Source organism: Heptranchias perlo, chromosome 1 (assembly GCF_035084215.1).
Source record: "Heptranchias perlo isolate sHepPer1 chromosome 1, sHepPer1.hap1, whole genome shotgun sequence".
Classification (NCBI taxonomy): Eukaryota; Metazoa; Chordata; class Chondrichthyes; order Hexanchiformes; family Hexanchidae; genus Heptranchias; species Heptranchias perlo.
Genome location: NC_090325.1, coordinates 81,743,692 through 81,760,951, shown reverse-complemented (window position 1 = coordinate 81,760,951; position 17,260 = coordinate 81,743,692). Strand labels below are relative to the sequence as shown.

Here is a 17,260-nt window from a genome sequence, read left to right as displayed (position 1 = left end):
TCCAGACCTCATTACAGCCTTGGTCCAAATATGGACAAAAGAGCTGAATTCCAGAGGTGAGGTGAGAGTGACTGCCCTTGACATCAAGGCAGCATTTGACCGAGTGTGGCACCAAGGAGCCCTAGTAAAATTGAAGTCAATGGGAATCAGGGGGAAAACTCTCCAGTGGCTGGAATCATACCTAGCACAAAGGAAGATGGTAGTGATTGTTGGAGGCCAATCATCTCAGCCCCAGCACATTGCTGCAGGAGTTCCTCAGGGCAGTGTCCTAGGCCCAACCATCTTCAGCTGCTTCATCAATGATCTTTCCTCCATCATAATGTCAGAAATGGGGATGTTCGCTGATGATTGCACGGTGTTCAGTTCCATTCGCAACCCCTCAGATAATGAAGCAGTCCGTGCCCGCATGCAGCAAGACCTGGACAACATCCAGGCTTGGGCTGATAAGTGGCAAGTCACATTCGCACCAGACCAGTGCCAGGCAATGACCATCTCCAACAAGAGAGAATCTAACCACCTCCCCATGACATTCAACAACATCGCCAAATCCCCCACAATCAACATCCTGGGGGTCACCATTGACCAGGAACTTAACTAGACCAGCCATATAAATACAGTGGCTACAAGAGCAGGTCAGAGGCTGGGTATTCTGCAGCGAGTGACTCACCTCCTGACTCACCAAAGCCTTTCCACCATCTACAAGGCACAAGTCAGGAGTGTGATGGAATATTCTCCACTTGCCTATGAGTGCAGCTCCGACAACAGTCAAGAAGCTCAACACCATCCAGGACAAAGCAGCCCGCTTGATTGGCACCCCATCCACCACCCTAAACATTCACTCCCTTCACCACCGGCGCACTGTGGCTGCAGTGTGTACCATCCACAGGATGCACTGCAGCAACTCGTCAAGGCTTCTTCGACAGCACCTCCCAAACCCGCGACCTCTACTACCTAGAAGGACAAGAGCAGCAGGTACATGGGAACAACACCACCTGCATGTCCCCCTCCAAGTCACACACCATCCCGACTTGGAAATATATTGCCGTTCCTTCATCGTCGCTGGGTCAAAATCCTGGAACTCCCTTTCTAACAGCACTGTGGGAGAACCTTCACCAGACCATCTGCAGCGGTTCAAGAAGATAGCTCACCACCACCTTCTCAAGGGCAATTAGGGATGGGCAATAAATGCTGGCCTCACCAGCGACGCCCACCTGCCATGAACGAATTTTAAAAAAATTGATACCGAGCCAAAGAAGGAGACATTAGAACAAGTGACCAAAAGCTTGGTCAAGGAGTTAGGTTTTAAGTGGCTTCTAAACGGAGAAGAGAGATGGGTAGGCGAAGAGGTTTAGCAAAATCTCATGTTACAGATCATTCCCAGGAAAAATCCATCAATTTAAAATGAAATATAACATATGTTATCACATATGTCTAGTTTACTAGACAAGTGACCATTTATAAACCTGATCATGAATTTGATTTTTTTACATGCATATTTGGAAATCCTACAATTACTTAGAATTTGCTCTGTTTCATAAAGAAGGTTGACCGGTTTTAAATGTTGAAATCAACATTTTGAAATAAAAATTATGTATTTGACAAGCATTGTAATTCTAATCCAATTTCTAACAAAGATATTCTGATTTTTCTAGCAGAGATTGATAATTCCCATACACTCTTGTGTTCCAAATGAAGCATCATTGCTGCCATTATCGATGGTGTGATATTAGTTTCAGCAAATAGGTAAGCAAAGCTAACTGGAACCACTAGAATGCTATTTGCATTTAAACACCCATAAGTTTGGGTTTGAAAGTTTCTTTACTGTAAATTATGCAAAAAGAATCTTCAGGAAACATTGCAAGTTTTGGTCAGGAATTCAGTACTCTCAGTGTGTTGATATTTGACTTTTATGACCTAGATGATATAATACTCTTATAATGAAGAATAGTGTTGTCACAAAGGAATTTATTTCATATGGAGGACACCAGTTTCAAAATTGTCATTATTACTGATGCATGGTTGCTTCAGAACCTTTTGATTCCATATATTCTCCACAGCCACCCATCTGTCCTCTGGCATGAAGCATTCTGTTGCCACAGAATGCTCCATCTAACTACCTGGCTGTGAAGTAGTGAAAATCGCCCAAACAGGGCAACCAAGTTCAAATATCAGACCAGGCTGCAGATTAATCATTCCTTCAACTGGAAATCCAGTGTTGGCATTACCACTGATTGTTTCTTTATGTACTCTGTGTCAGCCAAATTGTCACAAAGATATGAATTATAAAAATAGTCTTATATTTTGCGATGTTAAAAATCAAAACTGAAAGACAGATTTTAGTTAGGATGAATATAGGAAATGTAATCCATTGCTCTGAAGATTTAATAATGAGATTTCACAAAGATGAAAAAAAACCTTTTACTGGAACAAATTGATAAATTGTACCTTTTCAAAACTTATGGTACATCTAATAAGTTAGTTTAATAAAGTGTGACACACACATGTTTGTCTTAGTGCAATAACTCAATAAGAATCTTTTTTATTTTTAATGTTATACAAAATTACCAATAATTTTTAAAATAGGATAAAATTAAAAGAGATTTTTGTTGTTCACTAAATAATTCTATAATGAATTAATAATTGCAATATCTATTATTAACCAATAGTACCAGATATTTATTATTGGCCTCTTAGTGATCATAGGTCTTTGAGGTATTGGAGTAAATAATTAAACCTGGCTTCTACCTTCAATGACAATTTATGTAGCAAAATAATGGCTAGGAATTTCCTTGAAGCGGGCCGCTGTAACTTCACTGGAAGTGCAGCATAAACAGGGTTTCCAATGCAATTCCAGCAAAGTTATGGTGGCAGAGTGGGAGTAGCTCAGAGGAAATTCCCGGTGATATGTCTTGTCTTACATCGCCACAAAATTTTATTCTTTTCATTTAGATATTTGATGATGTACTTTAAAAAGTTTTTGTTTAAAAAAAGAATCCCTTTCACTGTCTTAAAGAGGAATAGCTTTTGTCATCATGGACTGCAATGATTTTATGTGGAAACAGTCCAATGATGTTTTTGTGATTCATTGATGCATTGTGACATTACTTATGCCATTATTTGCCAAAGAGGAAAAAAGATTTGTGAAGCACATTTGTATAAAGGTGGTATCTCCTTAACAAATGCTAATTTGCCACATTTTTACTGAATTTTTGGTTATATATTAAATTAAAATGCCATTTTTTCTGTAATTGACTTTTTAAAATTTAGCCCAATCTTTATACCTAATGTAGAATTTTCTTTGATCTCAAACTGAATTTGTTCAGATTTTCTATTCAAATTAATTTCAAAAAGGTCACTCTTTTAAAATATTAGCTCACTTTTATAGAACATAGCAATAAACACACAGACGTGAACATAAGAGCATGTCTCTATCTGTTGCATGCCCTTTAAAACAAAAAAACTATTTGTTTTCATTTTGGTCCAAAAAGATTAACATGACCATCAAAGATCTCTAATAATATAATAAAATATTAAATATCTGAAATAACTCATAAATGAAACAGTAAAATATTATTAATATTTATGTACAATAATAGTTGAAAATTGTAGTTCTGTTTTTTTCCACTTTATTTAGTTACTTTATCTACATTTCCACGTTTGCCTTGAAACAGCAATATGTTGCGGCATTTGTATACTTCTAAAAGCACTTTAACACAATAGTATCAATATTTGATTTTTACTGTTCCATACAGAAGGGGAATCATTTGACTTCTGTACATCACAGCCCACATTTAAACATCATTATCACAAACGGTTTCACCATCGAACTCTAAGCGTGTGAGCAAAGGTAAGTGACTGTAGTGCCTTAATGAACAAGTTTTGATTTCCTAATTTTAAACAAAGCTCTGTTTCAGCTAAATTTTTACATCCCTATTGTCTCTACATGCATAATCTTCAAATTCTCTTTCGAGCAGCAAGGGACTACCATTAAGGATGGCAGGCTACATTTTCGCCGACTTTACTTATAACGAGACAGGACTTTAATTTTTAATAACGCTTTTAATAATGTTTTAATAATGTCAATCGGTTTCAATGGAGTGAACACTTTTTTCTGCTATGCAGACATTCAAAGCTGCAATGTCTAGATCCTCAGACACGCCTTTACAGATTGGCCACATTGGATTTCTGTTATAATACACAGCCACCTACCTTTCCTGAGAGCCAATTACATTCATTCTGTATAGAAGGAGAAGGACAATCTTAGTATAGGATTTGAGATTTTACAGATATTTAATTGGAATACCATTAAAGGAATACAATTGCTTCTGCAACATATTTCTTCCCAAATCTGAGGACTGCAAGTGATGCTACAATGCTCTCTTTACTTATATGATCTTTCTGTGAGCTCCAGGATGGGGTAGAATGGAAGATGATGAAAGAATCAGTAAAGTAAACTTAGTATTTCAGCCCTAATATCTCCCAGAAAAACAAACCCCATTTTACTGCTTCTATTTGAACAGTCAAGTATCGTAACATTGGTTTTCCTTTTTATTTACCTGCACTTTTCTACCTGTAAAATATTTAATTTAACAACCATGATAACCCAATAGAAGACTGACTATACAGATGTATTGTCCACACAGAGCAGGTGCCTCATTTGGAAATCCTCTGACTCAGGTGGAAGAAAATGTTCTCCCTTCATGTCCAACATTAGCTCATTAATAAAAGTATTGAAAATCTGGGTCAAGAGGTACCTTTGTCCAACCTCTGCAAATGCAGAAAAAAATCAACAATTCCCCGTTTTTATCAACAACATGTTGTCTGCTCTGCAGACTTTGTCTACAGTCAGCTTCAGAATTCATTGGGTAAATATCAAATATTTATACTGCACTGCCTTTTTTAAACAAAAACGCTTCTCCATATAACACAATTTATGTCCAGAAATGCATCCTCCTTATAAGCAATAACAATTTAAACGTTTTCTATAAAACTTACTTTGGGAATGAGAAGTCAAGGACTATAAACATGTTTAAAAAGAGAACCGATTAAAACAAACAACAGGAAAAGGTCGGGAAGAAATTCAAAAACAAATAAACCCCTGACAATCTGGTGAATTGCGAGGTTAAAGGAATTGGAGAAACGCCCTGGATGAATGGGAAAAAGTAGATAACGATGACAGAAAGGTAATGAAAAAAGAACAAAGGGGATGAAGAGAAGGAGAGACTGAAAGTAACAGTAGTACCTTGTGAGAAGCAGCCCCAGGAAAGAAGTAACAGTGTTAGGATGGAGTGAGGGTGCTTCATACTGATGCTGTGCGGCGCTCTCTCTCCTTCTCGGTACTGGCACAGGTTGGAGCTCAGCATGGTTCACACGGTCTCAGCTGGCCAACTCAGATCCTTCCGGACTTTTACTGCTGTGTATCTCTGGGATCTACTCTTAAACCACCCCTCAGTGCCCGCACGTCAGCATCGACAAGACCAAACGTCATGTGTCCGAGCCCCGGACACGATGAGATAGACCATGTGTTCTCATTCATTCTCTGCTCCGACTTTTTTTTCATCTCGATCTGTTCTAATCCTTGTCAGGCAGCTTACCTTTTATGATTTGGTGCCGCATTTATAGTGCAAAGCAAAACCAACCGCCGTTTGCTGCAAACGTTTGCTCCTGGTACATTGGGATAAGTTTAGATCCTGGAGAGAAGTTGTCCAAATCCTGCTCAGTTATTGAAATGTGCAATCACCAAAACTTCCAATAAATAGGAAAGCGTTTCCCAAACTTCACTCTCAGTAATTTTGTGCACTTGCTAAGAGGGGAGTGAGGGGGAATCAGATCCACCAGTTTTGAAACTCCTTCACAACAGGCAGAATGCTGACCATGGCACCTTGGAGCAGGAGGCTGTCCAAAGGGAGGAGGTAGAGGAGGAGAAGGGTGATGTGGTCGTTGTAGGGGATTCAATAATTAGGAGGACAGATAACATCCTTTGTAAGCTGGAAGAGACTCCCACATGATATGTTGTCTACCTGGTGCCAGGGTGAGTGACATCTCGAACCGGCTTGAAAGGATATTGGAAAATATTTCAATATTCTCGACAAATATATATTCCATTGAGAAATAAAAACTCCACGAGAAAAGTGATCCACCCGTGGCTAACTAAAGAAGTTAAGGATAGTATTAGATTAAAAGAAGAGGCCTATAAGGCTGCCGAGAAGAGTAGTAAGCCTGAGGATTGGGCGAGTTTTAGAAGCCAGCAAAGGAGACCAAAAAATTGATAAAAAGCGAGAAAATAGAATATGAAAGTAAACTAGCAAGAAATATAAAAACAGATTGTAAGAGCTTCTGCAAATATGTAAAAAGGAAGAGATTAGCGTAAGTAAACATTGGTCCCCTAGAGGCTGAGACAGGAGAAATTATAATGGGGAATCAGGAAATGGCAGATGTGTTATACAAATATTTTGCATCTGTCTTCACAGTAGAAGATACAAAAAGCAAACCAGAAATAGTGAGGAACCAATGAGAGTGAGGAACTTAAAGTAATTATTATCAGTAGAGAAAAAGTACTTGAGAAACTAATGGGACTAAAAGCCGATAAATCCCCTGGACCTGATGGCCTACATCCGAGGATTCTAAAAAGAGGTGGCTGCAGAGATAGTGGATGCATTGGTTATGATCTTCCAAAATTCCCTAGATTCTAGAACGGTCCCAGCGGATTGGAAGGTAGCAAACATAACCCTGCTATTCAAGAAAGGAGGGAGAGAGAAAACAGGGAACTACAGGCCAGTTAGCCTGACATCAGTCATCGGTAAAATGCTGGAATCCATTATTAAGGAAGTGGTAACAGGGCACTTAGAACATCATAATATGATCAGGCAGAGTCAACATGGTTTTATATATATTTTAAAAGGGAAATTGTGTTTGACAAATTTATTAGACTTTTTTGAGGATGTAACTAGTAGGGTAGGTAAAGGGGAACCAGTGGAAGTAGTATTTTTGAATTTTCAAAAGGCATTTGATAAGGTGCCACATAAAAGGTTGTTACGCAAGATAAGGGCTCTAGGGGTTGGGGGTAACATATTAGCATGGATAGAGGATTGGAAAATGGACAGAAAACAGAGAGTAGGGATAAATGGGTCATTTTCAGGTTGGCAGGCTGTATCTAGTGGCGTACCACAAGGATCGGTGCTTGGGCCTCAGCTATTTACAATCTATATTAATGACTTGGATGAACGGACCAGGTGTAATGTATCCAAGTTTGCTGATGATACAAAGATAGTGGGAAAGTAAGCTGTGAGGAGGACACAAAGAGTCTGCAAAGGGATATAGATAGGTTAAGTGAGTGGGCAAAAAGGTGGCAGACGGAATATAATGTGGGGAAATGTGAGGTTATTCACTTTGGTAGGAAGAATAGAAAAACAGAATACTTTTTAAATGGTGAGAAACTATTAAATGTTGGTGTTCAGAGAGACTTGGCTGTTCTGATACAAGAAACACAAAAAGTTAGCATGCAGGTACAGCAAGCAATTAGGAAAGCAAATGGATTGTTGGCCTTTATTGCAAGAGGGTTGGAGTACAAGAGTAAGGAAGTCTCACTACAATTGTACAGGGCTTTGGTGAGACCACACCTGGAGTATTGCATACAGTTTTGGTCTCCTTATCTAAGGATGGATATACTTGCCATAGATGTGGTGCAACGGAGGTTCACTAGATTAATTCCTAGGATGAGAGGGTTGTCCTATGAGGAGAGGTTGAGTAGAATGGGCCGATACTCTCTGGAGTTTAGAAGAATGAGAGGTGATCTCATTGAAACTTATAAGGTTCTGAGGGGGCTTGACAGGGTAGATGCTGAGAGGTTGTTTCCCTTGGCTGGAGAGTCCAGAACTACAGGGCATAGTCGCAGGACATGGGGTCGGCCGTTTAAGATTGAATTGAGGAGGAATTTCTTCACTCAGAGGGTTGTGAATCTTTGGAATTCTCTACCCCAGAGGGCTGTGGATGCTCAGTCATTGAGTATATTCAAGGCTGAGATAAACAGATTTCTGGACTCTAGGGGAATCAAGGGATGTGGGGATCAGGCAGGAAAGTGGAGTTGAGATTGAAGATCAGCCATGATCTGATTGAATGGCGGAGCAGGCTCGGGGGGCCGTATGGCCTACTCCTGCTCCTATTTCTTATGTTCTTATGTTCCTATGAGAGGGAGGGGAAGGTTCCAGTCATTGTGGTCCATGTTGGGACCAACAACATAGGAAAGAGCAGGCAAGAGGCCCTGTTCAGAGAGTAGCAGGAGCTAGGAGCTAAATTAAAAAAACAGGACCTCAAGGGTTATAATCTCTGGATTATTACCTGAGCCACATGCAAATTGGTGTAGGGATGAGCAGATGAGGGAGGTGAACACATGGCTGAAGGAATGGTGTGGGTAAGGGGGGTTCCATTTCATGGGACACTGGCACCAGTACTGGAACAGGAAGGAGCCGTACCATTGGGACGGGTTTCACCTGAACCGGGCTGGGAGCAGGGTCCTAGTGGAAAGGATAAATAGGGCGGTCACAAGGACTTTAAACTAGTAAATGGGGAGGAGGGCTCAGGTGGAAAAGGTGGAATAAATAATAATTCTAAAACAAATGAAAAGGAAGAGAGTAGAGTAATCGTCAGAAATTATGCTTTAGATGAATTTCTTGAGTGTGTTCAGGACAGCTTTCTGCAACAATATGTTCTAGAACCAACAAGGGGGCCTGCCATATTAGATTTAATAATGAGTAATGAGACAGATTTAGTTAACAGCCTAACGGTGTGTGAACATTTATCTAATAGTGATCATAATATGATTGAGTTCAACGTTGTGTTTGAAAGGGAGACACCCGTAACAGCTACTAAGATTCTAAATTTAGGTAAGGCCGACTTCAACGGGATGAGATAGAGACTGTCCATAGTAAACTGGGCAAATCTGTTAATGGGTAAAACAACAGAAGATCAGTGGGGGGTGTTCAAAAAATAATTTAACGTGATACAGAACCAGTTTATACCCCTAAGGGGCAAGAGCTCTACTTGCCAATGAAAACAGCCATGGACGACAAAAGAGGTAAAGGACAACATAAAACTAAAAGAAAAAGCATACAAAAATGCAAAAAATAGCACAGATCCTGGCAACTTGGAGAGATACAAAGAACAGCAAAGGGTAACAAAACAGTTAGTAAGAGCTACAAAAAGAGAGTATGAAAAGTATCAAAAACAACACAAACATTTTTTACAATTATATTAGGAAAAAGAGGGTGGTCAAGAGCAATGTGGGCCTCTTCAAAACTGACAATGGTGATATTGTAAATGAAAATAAGAAAATGGCGGACATGTTAAATAATTACTTTGCGTCAGTATTTACAGTAGAGGAAGAGGATAGAATGCCGGACATCCCAAGGAAACTAATTTTGAATCAGGGACTTGGGCTCACCATAATTAACGTAAGCAAATTAACAGTAATGAAGAAAATAATGGCACTAAAGAGTGACAAATCCCCAGGACCAGATGGTTTCCATCCCAGGGGTTTAAAGGAAGTAGGTGAGAACATTGCGGATGCTCTAACTATAATCTTCCAAAGTTCTCTCGATTCAGGAACCGTTCCTTTAGATTGGAAAATTGCACATGTCACTCCGCTATTTAAGAAAGGTGAGAGAGAGAAACCAGGGAATTATACACCTGTTAGCCTAACATCTGTTGTCAGGAAATTACTAGAGTCTATAATTAAGGTTAGAGTGACTGAATGCCTTGAAAGTTTTCAGCTGATCAGAGAGAGCCAGCATGGATTTTTAAAGGGTAGGTCATGCCTGACGAACCTGATTGAATTTTTTGAAGAGGTAACTAAAGTAGTGGACAGGGGAATGTCTATGGATGTTGTTTATATGGACTTTCAGAAGGCGTTCGATAAAGTCCCTCATATCAGTCTGTTAGCTAAAGTTGAAGTTAATGGAATTGAGGGCAAATTATTGACCTGGTTAGGAAATTGGCTGAGCGTAGAGACAAAGAGTAGGGAAAATGGGCAGGTACTCAAATTGGCAGGATGTGACTAGTGGTGTCCCACAGGGATCTGCGTTGGGGCCTCAACTATTCACTATTAATGACTTAGAAGACGGGATAGAGAGCCACATATCCATGTTTGCTGATGAAACAAAGATAGGCAGCATTGTAAGCAGTGTAGATGGAAGTGTAAAATTACAGAGAGACATTAATAGATTAAGTGAATGGGCAAGACTGTGGCAAATGGATTTCAGTGTAGGCAAGTGTAAGGTCATCCACTTTGGACCTAAAAAGGATAGATCAGAGTAGTTTCTAAATGGTGAAAAGCTCGAAGCAGTGGAGGTCCAAAGAGACTTACGGGTCCATGTACATAGATCACTTAAATAATCAAAAAGGTTAATGGAATGCTGGCCTTTATATCTAGAGGACTAGAATACAAGAGGGTAGAATTTATGTTACAGCTATACAAAGCCCTGGTTAGACCACACCTGGAGTACTGTGTTCAGTTCTGGGCACCGCACCTTAGGAAGGATATATTGGCCTTGAGGGGAGTGCAGCGTAGATTTACTAAAATGATACCTGGTCTCCAAGGGTTAAATTACGAGGAGAGATTACACAATCAAGGGTTGTATTCCCTGGAATTTAGAAGATTCGGAGATGATTTGATCGAAGTTTTCAAGATATTAAGAGGAACTGATAGGGTAGATAGAGAGAAACTATTTCCGCTGATTGGGGAGTCTAGGACTAGGAGACATAGCCTAAAAATTAGAGCCAGGACTTTCAGGAGTGAAGTTAGGAAACACTTCTACACGCAAAGGGTGGTAGAAGTTTGGAACTCTCTTCTGCAAATGGCAGTTGATGCTAACTCAATTGTTAATTTTAAATCTGAGATTGATAGATTTTTGTTAACCAAAGGTATTAAGGGATATGGGGCTAAGGCAGGTATATGGAGTTAGGTCACAGATCAGCCATGATCTCAATGAATGGTGGAATAAACTCAAGGGGCTAAATGGCCTACTTCTGTTCCTATGTTCCTATTTTCCCAACTTGGTGAAAAGCGAGGTATTCCATTTATTTCAGATGTGAAGACGATAAACTAACTCACAAGTGGGACCACTGGGTGTTTCATTGCTTCCCCTTGAGTATTGTGCAGCAAATTGTTTTAAATAAAGTAATTTAAAAAATAGAGTTCCAATAAGTTGCTGTATGTTTTTCTGACAAAGTTCTTGGAACAGGCAGGGGCAGTTGGCTTTGCAACTGCGAGCACAAAGCCGTAACCCCAGAAATTACACTGGGCGATATTAGCGGATGAATCCTTTATTCCTTTATCTGGAGCAGGCTCAAGGGCCTACTCCTGCTTCTATTTCTTATTTTCTTTATTGTATTGATGGAGAGATCAACCCATTTATTTTTAATGTCATACTGCCTCCATTAAATAGCAGACAAAGGGATTTGATTCAACATGTTACGCCTTTGTTGCTAATACTTCAAGGCTATAATTTTTGACACTTGATGAGTCAGCAGCAGCTGCTATATCTGTTGTGTGAACTTAGCCATTGCAGTTTTCCGATTTAAGCTAAAGTTTTATTAAAACAAAGTTAAAATGGTTTGCAGTAACAGGCATAATTGTTAATACAATGATGCCATTGCAGCACTAATCATGTTATTGTGATCTGCTACATGTAAAAAACATGACACACAAATATTAACTACGGTAACATCAGCCCTTTAAGTTTTATTTAATTTTAATGAGAAATGCTACAAGCGTAGAGCTGTTATCTTTCCTATTATGTTTCACTTCTCTCTAGACCGCTCTTTACTACTCCACTACACATTGAAAATCCCCTTAGGAGAGAGGTGAGGTACTAACATCATTGGATTATTTTAGTCCTACATACTGTTACTTCCACAAATGAATCATGAAGCTAGTATGAATATTTAGGAATCTTTACATCAAAAACAAAATAGCGTTTTACCAAATTAACTGTAGGTTTATAGAAAGAAAAGCTGTCCCTTCTGCTTTAATTCCACACCACAGGATGTAATCAGTACCATTACCGTAAAGTGCCTGAATGCAGCAGTTTTAAAGCAGCTTGCCAAGAAAGACTACTTTCAGCCACAATATTAAATACCATGGGAAACATTTTATTTCACCTTGTACTGTGATTTTTTTTAAAATCAAATGTGGTGTAAGATTTGACTATTGTCATGCATGAGATCAAACGTAATGTTTCAGTCACCAATCACAGAAGCTAATGTGAGGAATATTAATGTCACCAATCAGCATTTGCTTAAATGTGCTTCAGATTAGTGGTGAAGAATTATTTACATTATTACTTTCATTCTCTTCTAGGACAATGTCTGCTGTATGGGTTCATGAATTTATTTACAAATTCCTGCAGTTCCATGAACTTGAAGTCTCAATCTCGGTAAGTGCATCCCCATTGAGCTACAGTCTCAGTAAAACCTAATCCAGGACTAATAGTTCCTATACGGAAGATGAACCGTTCTCATGATCTTTGACCCTGTGGTGTCATCCCCACTTAGCAATGACTCCTATCACATCAAATTATGTATAATTAAATTTCAGTCAAAGGATATAAATGATGTCACTGTTATGATCATGGTCACCAATGTCATTTATTTTAGTAAGGCACCCTGCTAACTTCTCACCCTCAGCTGCCCAGGCATCCTAACCATTCCATTCTTATGATTTCTTAAAATTGATGTGGATGTAGTGTAGCTGTGAGGGAGAGGGTTTATGAGCTTGCAGCCCTACTCTGATCTTTTTAGAGAGCGGTATGCATGTGTCAGAATTATGTGAGTCTCCAAGAAAGGGGTCCAGACTACCTGGTAACTGCTGAGATCCAGACAGATTCCATACATTATTTGTTCTGGCTGACATATGGCCACTGATGCTTTGCCCAGTAAAGGAAATAATCTTCTTGCAGTTAATTATGACAGTTATCTATGACAGATAATAAGGGGAACTGATAGGTAGATAGAGAGAAACTATTTCTGCTGATTGGGGAGTCTAGGACTAGAGGACATAGCCTAAAAATTAGAGCCAGGACTTTCAGGAGTGAAGTTAGGAAACATTTCTACACGCAAAGGGTGGTAGAAGTTTGGAACTCTCTTCTGCAAATGGCAGTTGATGCTAGCTCAATTGTTAATTTTAAATCTAAGATTGATAGATTTTTGTTAACCAAAGGTATTAAGAGATATGGGGCTAAGGCGGGTACGTGGAGTTAGATCACAGATCAGCCATGATCTCATTGAATGGTGGGATGGGCTCGAGGGACTAAATGGCCTACTCCTGTTCCCATGTTCCTATGTTCATATGTCCTATGCTCCTATGTTTTGGTAGGCTGTGTATTACAGGAAGGGGACTCACTTGTCAATGAGTAGATCAGCAGGCACATGGCCATGGCCTGCAGAGATTGTGAGATCCATCCTGTTCTTTGCGCCCTCTAAGAATACTATCTAGAATGGTAAATATATGAGCAGGATCAGAAGGTGTATGGCATCATGCTCTTCTGGTCAGAGCCCCTCTAAGGAGATTAGAGTTTGTGAAGCATCTATGGGATGTGGTGTGTTCAGTAATTTCAGTTCATTATCTTAAGCTGCCCTCAGGCATTCTACTGCTTGGTTATTGGGAGGGTCGGCTTCTATACATCCACCCGTTCCTTCTTTGTTATCTGGTAAGCAGAGGTCACTTACACAAGTGCCCTGCAGATTTTCTGTGTTTTCTTTTGATCTGGTCTTAACCATGATGGAAACATATTTGCAAGTGTCTGGCAGGGAATGCAGGTACAAATCCAACGTTTGTCAACTCCTGTTAGAGTTTTTTTTATTTTTTTTTATTCGTTCACGGGATGTGGGCGTCGATGGCGAGGCCAGCATTTATTGCCCATCCCTAATTGCCCTCGAGAAGGTGGTGGTGAGCCACCTTCTTGAACCGCTGCAGTCCGTGTGGTGACGGTTCTCCCACAGTGCTGTTAGGAAGGGAGTTCCAGGATTTTGACCCAGCGACAATGAAGGAACGGCGATATATTTCCAAGTCGGGATGGTGTGTGACTTGGAGGGGAACGTGCAGGTGGTGTTGTTCCCATGTGCCTGCTGCTCTTGTCCTTCTAGGTGGTAGAGGTCGCGGGTTTGGGAGGTGCTGTCGAAGAAGCCTTGGCGAGTTGCTGCAGTGCATCCTGTGGATGGTACACACTGCAGCCACAGTGCGCCGGTGGTGAAGGGAGTGAATGTTTAGGGTGGTGGATGGGGTGCCAATCAAGCGGGCTGCTTTATCTTGGATGGTGTCGAGCTTCTTGAGTGTTGTTGGAGCTGCACTCATCCAAGCAAGTGGAGAGTATTCCATCACACTCCTGACTTGTGCCTTGTAGATGGTGGAAAGGCTTTGGGGAGTCAGAAGGTGAGTCACTCGCCGCAAAATACCCAGCCTCTGACCTGTTCTCGTAGCCACAGTATTTATATGGCTGGTCCAGTTAAGTTCCTGGTCAATGGTGACCCCCAGGATGTTGATGGTGGGGGATTCGGTGATGGTAATGCCGTTGAATGTCAGGGGGAGGTGGTTAGACTCTCTCTTGTTGGAGATGGTCATTGCCTGGCACTTATCTGGTGCGAATGTTACTTGCCACTTATGAGCCCAAGCCTGGATGTTGTCCAGGTCTTGCTGCATGCGGGCTCGGACTGCTTCATTATTTGAGGGGTTGCGAATGGAACTGAACACTGTGCAGTCATCAGCAAACATCCCCATTTCTGACCTTATGATGGAGGGAAGGTCATTGATGAAGCAGCTGAAGATGGTTGGGCCAAGGACACTGCCCTGAGGAACTCCTGCAGCAATGTCCTGGGGTTGAGATGATTGGCCTCCAACAACCATCTTCCTTTGTGCTAGGTATGACTCCAGCCACTGGAGAGTTTTCCCCCTGATTCCCATTGACTTCAATTTTACTAGGGCTCCTTGGTGCCACACTCGGTCAAATGCTGCCTTGATGTCAAGGGCAGTCACTCTCACCTCACCTCTGGAATTCAGCCCTTTTGTTCATGTTTCGACCAAGGCTGTAATGAGGTCTGGACCCGAGTGGTCTTGGCGGAACCCAAACTGAGCATCGGTGAGCAGGTGCCGCTTGATAGCACTGTCGACGACACCTTCCATCACTTTGCTGATGATTGAAAGTAGACTGATGGGGCGGTAATTGGCCGGATTGGATTTGTCCTGCTTTTTGTGAACAGGACATACCTGGGCAATTTTCCACATTGTCGGGTAGATGCCAGTGTTGTAGCTGTACTGGAACAGCTTGGCTAGAGGCGCAGCTAGTTCTGGAGCACAACAGCTGGGATGTTGTCGGGCCCCATAGCCTTTGCTGTATCCAGTGCACTCAGCCGTTTCTTGATATCACGTGGAGTGAATCGAATTGGCCGAAGACTGGCTTCTGTGATGGTGGGGATATCGGGAGGAGGCCGAGATGGATCATCCACTCGGCACTTCTGGCTGAAAACGCTTCAGCCTTGTCTTTTGCACTCACGTGCTGGACTCCGCCATCATTGAGGATGGGGATGTTTGCAGAGCCTTCTCCTCCCGTTAGTTGTTTAATTGTCCACCACCATTCACGACTGGATGTGGCAGGACTGCAGAGCTTTGATCTGATCCGTTGGTTGTGGAATCGCTTAGCTCTGTCTATAGCATGTTGCTTCCGCTGTTTAGCATGCATGTAGTCCTGAGTTGTAGCTTCACCAGGTTGGCACCTCATTTTTAGGTACGCCTGGTGCTGCTCCTGGCATGCTCTTCTGCACTCCTCATTGAACCAGGGTTGATCCCCTGGCTTTTTGGTAATGGTAGAGTGAGGAATATGCCGGGCCATGAGGTTACAGATTGTGGTGGAATACAATTCTGCTGCTGCTGATGGCCCACAGCACCTCATGGATGCCCAGTTTTGAGCTGCTAGATCTGTTCTGAATCTATCCCATTTAGCACGGTGGTAGTGCCACACAACACGTTGGATGGTGTCCTCAGTGCGAAGATGGGACTTCATCTCCACGAGGACTGTGCGGTGGTCACTCCTACCATTACTGTCATGGACAGATGCATTTGCGACAGGTAGATTGATGAGGACGAGGTCAAGTAAGTTTTTCCCTCGTGTTGGTTCGCTCACCACCTGCCGCAGGCCCAGTCTGGCAGCTATGTCTTTCAGGACTCGGCTAGCTCGGTCAGTAGTGGTGCTACCGAGCCACTCTTGGTGATGGACATTGAAGTCCCCCACCCAGAGTACATTTTGTGCCCTTGCTACCCTCAGTGCTTCCTCCAAGTGGTGCTCAACATGGAGGAGGACTGATTCATCAGCTGAGGGAGGGCGGTAGGTGGTAATCAGCAGGAGGTTTCCTTGCCCATGTTTGACCTGATGCCATGAGATTTCATGGGGTCCAGAGTCAATGTTGAGGACTCCCAGGGCCACTCCCTCCTGACTGTATATCACTGTACCGCCACCTCTGGTGGGTTTTTCCTGCCGGTGGGACAGGACATACCCAGGGATTATGATGGAAGAGTCTGGGACGTTGGCTGAAAGATATGATTCTGTGAGTATGGCTATGTCAGGCTGTTGCTTGACTAGTCTGTGGGACAGTTCTCCCAATTTTGGCACAAGTCCCCAGATGTTAGTAAGGAGGACCTTGCAGGGTCGACTGGGCTTGGTGTTTTGCCGTTGTCGTGTCCGGTGCCTCGTGGTCCGTCCGGTTTTATTCTTATTATGACTTTTCGTAGCGAGATTTTACAACTGAGTGGCTTGCATCGGCCATTTAAGAATCAACCACATTGCTGTGGGTCTGGAGTCACATATAGGCCAGACCAGGTAAGGATGGTAGGTTTCCTTCCCTAAAGGACATTAGTGAACCAGATGGGTTTTTATGACAATCCGGTAGTTTTAATTTCAGATTTTATTTAATTAATTGAATTTAATTAATTGAATTTTAAATTCGCCAGCTGCCGTGGCAGGATTTGAACTCATGACTCTGGATTTTAGTCCAAGCCTCTGGATTATTAGTCCAGTAACATAACCACTATGCTACCGTACCCATGGCTGGGTTCTTTTTCAGGTTGGCAGACTGTGACTAGTGGGGTACTGCAGGGATCGGTGCTTGGGCCCCAATTATTCACAATATATATCAATGATTTGGATGAGGGGACCAAATGTAATATTTCTAAGTTTGCTGATGACACAAAACTAGGTGGGAATGTGAGTTGTGAGGA

The 17,260-nt window shown here is 41.7% G+C and overlaps 1 protein-coding gene across 1 annotated transcript in view; it reads right to left on the bottom strand.

The window, feature by feature from the left end:
- Positions 1 to 17,260, bottom strand: part of nmu (neuromedin U) — an 89,543-nt gene that overhangs the window by 38,573 nt on the left and 33,710 nt on the right. The window lies entirely within an intron of this gene.